At 42.8% G+C, this 4,495-nt stretch overlaps 1 pseudogene; it reads left to right on the top strand.

Moving 5' to 3' along the window:
* The first annotated feature begins 223 nt into the window (after positions 1-223).
* Positions 224-545, top strand: LOC116084576 (annotated as a pseudogene).
* Positions 546-4,495: the final 3,950 nt, after the last annotated feature.

The following is a 4,495-nucleotide window of genomic DNA, read 5'->3' as shown; positions in this document are numbered from 1 at the left end:
AAAAAGAAAAGAAAAAAAGAAAGAACTTCTAGAAGTATCACCATCTCTGATTTCATACTGTGTAACAGAGCAATAGTAATACAAACCACGTGGGATTGGCATAAGTACAGACAGGTTGACCCAGAAGTAAACCTTCACATCTTCAGACACTTGATTTTTGACAAAGACACCAAAACAATACAATGAAAAAAAAGAAAGCATTTGCTGCAGCGCCTAAGGGACCATGGCCGATCTTCCTGTGAGGCAGATCAAGAATGGACTGGTGAAGTGATTGGTCAAAGAAGAAGTGATGTATGAAAAAGAAGCAAAGCAGCAAGAAGAAAAGATTGAAAAAAATGAAGGCTGAAGATGGTGAAAACTACGCCATTAAGAAGCAGGCAGAGATCCTGCAAGAGTCCTGACTGATGATCCCAGATTGCCAATGTTGGTTAGAGGCTGCATATCCTGATCTTCAGCAGATATTAGAAAGTGAAAAAGACTTGGAAGAAGCCCAGGAGTACAAAGAAGCCCGTGTAGTGCTGGATTCTGTGAAGTTAGAAGCCTGAAATTTTTCTGTACCTGATTTTTTTTTTTTGCATTAATTCTTGGTGTTCATTCTACAATTCATTATTTTCCACCTCTGCTGTGTTTAATAATATGAAAACATGATTCTTTTTATGCAGTTGCATATATTTTCTTTGCATAACTTAATATGTCAAATAAATGAGTTCATCTAATAAAAAAAGAAAACATCTTCAATAAAGCATTTTCAAAAAAAATATGCTGGTCTGATTGGATATTAGCATATAGAAGAATGCAAGCAAATCCATGTCTACTTCGCTGCACAAAACTCAAGTATAAGTAGATCAAAGACCTCAACATAAAACCAGATACACTAAATCTAAGTGGGGGAATAGTCTTCCATGCATTGGCATAGGAGACAATTTCCTGAACAGAACATCAACAACTCAGGCACTAAGTTCAATAATTGGTGGATGGGACTTCATGAAACAGAAAAACTTCTGTAATGCAAAGGATACCATCAAAAAGACAAAATGGCAGGGAAAGATCTTCACAACCCTACATCTGACAAAGGGCTGCTGTACAAAATATACAAAGAACTCAAGAAATTAGACATCAATAAACCAAATAACTCAGTTTAAAAATGGAGTACAGAGATAACCAGAAATTTTTCAACAAGGGAATCTCTAAAGCTGGGAAGCACCTAAAGAAATGTCCAATATTCTTTGTCATCAGGGAAATTCAAACCAAAACAACTCTGAAACTCCATCTTAAATCTCTTAGAATGGCTAAGATCAAAACTCAACTGACAGCTCATTTTGATGAGAATGTGGAGCAAGGGGAACATTCCTCATCCACTGCTGGTGGAAGGGATAATTTGGATAACCACTTTGGGAATCAACGTGGCAGGTTCTCAGATTATTGGGAGTAGTTCTACCTCAAGATTCAGCTATACTACTCTTGGACATATACCCCAAAATGACCATATTACAAGGATACTTGCTTAACTATAGTCATAACAGCTTTATTTGTAATAGCCAGAAACTAGAAATAACCCAGATGTCCCTCACCTGACAAATGGATAAAGATGTGGTACATTTACACAATGGAGTTATTACTCTGCTATTGAAATTTGTAGGCAAACAGATAGAACTAGAAAATATCCAGAGTAAGGTAACCCAGACACAGAAGACAAACATGGTCTATGTATTCACTTATAAGGAGATATTAGGCTTAAAGTAAAGTATAACCATGCTACAATCCAGAGATCCAAACAAACTAAGTAACAAGGCAAGCCCAAGGTAGGATGCTTGGGTCTCACTAAGAGGAAATAAAATAGATGTCAGGGTGGATGCAAGGAGGGGGCAGGATGGAAGAGAGGAAGGGGAGGGAACAGGTCTGCTTAAATCTAGGAAGGACAGAGGGAGAGAGAACAGGGAGAGAGGAATAGAATTAGTGGCAGGACAACTCTGGGACAACTTAGAAAGCTAGGACAATGGAAACTCCCAGGAATCTCCCAAGCTGCCTCTGGGATCCTGAAATCCTGGTGTGACCAAACACCTGAGATCCTAGGTCTGCTCAGGTCACAGGTTCGGACTGGAAGCTATTTTTATATTTTCACAGTCCAGTCATTGCCCATTCCTGTTCCTCCCTTCCACAGTTCCTCATCCCATTCCTCCTACCCCTCTCTCCAAAAGGATATCCCCCCTGACTACCAGACCTCCCCACTCCCTGGTGCCTCATGTTTCTTGAGGGTTAAGCATATCTTCTCCCACTGAGGATATACAGGCAGTCCTCTGCTATATATGTGTCTGAGGCCCTCAGACCAGCTCCTGTTTGCTACCTGGTTATGGCTCAGTGTCTGAGAGATCTCAGGTTAGTAGAGACTACTGGTCTTCCTATGGTGTTGCTCTCATCCTCAGCTTCTTCCAGCCTTTCCCAATTCAACTACAGGGGACCACCACTTCAATTCAATGATTGGGTGTAAGTATCTGCATCTGTCTCAGTCAGCTACTCGTTAGGCCTCTCAGAGGACAGCCACGCTAGGCTCCTGTCTGTACGCACACCATAGCATCAGTAATAGTGTCAGGCCTTGGAGCCTTCCCTTGAGATAGATCCCAATTTGGGTTGGTCACTGGACCTCCTTTCCTTCAGTCTCTTCTTCATTTTTGTCCCTGCAGTTCTTTAGACAAGAACAATTCTGGGTCAGAGTTTTTGACTGTGGGATGACAACCTCATCCCTCCACTTGATGCCCTATCTTTCTACTGGAGGTGGACTCTACAAGTTCCCTCTCTCTACTATAGGGCATTTCACCTAAGGTCCTTTGAGTCCTGAGAGTCTAAGTAACAGTCTATTACTGATTTGGACCAAAAACTCATACAGGATATGAAGCCAAAATCAATGTGGAATACTCCTTACCTCTTTGCTATCAGGGCCACATACAACTATCTCTGTCCTACCTGCTTAAGAATAATACTATCCACAGTGGATTGGACTATCCCACATCAATTAGCAACCAGAAAAAAATGCCCCACAGACATGTCCACATCCACTCTGATGGGACAGGTTTTTCTTTTCTTTTCTTTTCATTAATTGATTCATTTGTTTAGTTTATTCCCAAGAGCAGCTTCCCCTCCCTCCCCTCCTCACAGTTCCAAACTCTTATTTCCCCTCCCCCAACCTCCTTCCTTTTCTCTTCAGAGAAGGGAAGCATCTCATGGATATCAAGTCTCCTTGGCGTATCAGGATGCAGTGGGACTAGGCATATCTTCTCCTATTAAGCTAAATGAGGAAGTCCAGTTAGGGAAAAGGGATCCAAAGGCAGGCAGCAGAGTCAGAAACAGCTCCTGCTCCTGCATGAAGACCAAGATGCATACTTATTACATATGTCTAGGGGACCTAGGTCCCATCCATGCATGCTTGCTGGTTGATGGTCCAGTCTCTGTGAGCACCTATGGGCCCAAGGTTAGTTGATTCTGTAGGTTTCTTGTATCCTTAGCCTTGCTGGCTCCTTCGATCCTTTCTCTCCTCTTCTACAGGATTCCCTGGGCTCTACCTAATGTTTGCCTGTATGTCTTTGCATCTGTTCCCATCTGCTGCTGGGTGAAGTCTCTCAGATGACAGTTATGCTAGGCTTCTCTCTGCAAGTATAGCAAAATATCATTAAAGAGTGTCAGGGGTGGGCTATATCTCATGGCATGGGTCTCAAGTTGGGCCAGTCACTGGCTGGCTATTCCCTCAATTTCTGCTCAGTCTTTATCCCTGAACATCTTGTAAATAGGACAAATTGTAGATGGAAGGTTTTGTAGCTGGGTTGGTATCCCCATCCCTCTATTGGAAGTCTTGCCTGGTTATAGGAGGTGGCTGTTTCAGGTTCCATATCATCTAGTCTCAGCATGATTCATCCTCATAGATTTTTGGGAGTTTCCATTGTCCTAGGTTTCTAATTTGTCCCAGAGTTGTCCTGCCACTAATTCTAGTTCTCTCTCCCTCTGTCCTTTCTAGATTTGAGCAGACCTGTTCCCTCTCCTTCCTCCCTTCCATCCTGCCCCCTCCTTGTATCCACCCTGACATCTATTTTATTTCCTCTTAGTGAGATCCAAATATCCTGCCTTGGGCTTGCCTTGTTATTTAGTTTGTTTGGGTCTCTGCATTTTAGCATGGTTATACTTTACTTTAAGCCTAATATCTCCTTATAAGTGAGTACTTATACCACGTTTGTCTTCTGTGTCTGGGTTACCTTACTCTGGATATTTTCTAGTTCCATCCAGAGTAAGGATGACTCTGGCTCCACACCCAGTCCCACAACCCCCAGATGTAGCTCTACTCCCAGGTACTCTAACATGCCCAGGATCACAGGTGAGGAGGCCACAACATCTGCCCCAACACCCAGAGTAACTGATACCTCTGGGATCCAGGGACACAGGAACTCATGCCTGGCCAGTAGCATGGGTTCCTTCTAGTTTGAATCTGCAGTGGAGCAGACCTGGGGTG

This window comes from Mastomys coucha, unplaced genomic scaffold (genome assembly GCF_008632895.1).
Source record: "Mastomys coucha isolate ucsf_1 unplaced genomic scaffold, UCSF_Mcou_1 pScaffold9, whole genome shotgun sequence".
Lineage (NCBI taxonomy): Eukaryota > Metazoa > Chordata > Mammalia > Rodentia > Muridae > Mastomys > Mastomys coucha.
This window is presented reverse-complemented; position numbering and strand designations above follow the sequence as displayed.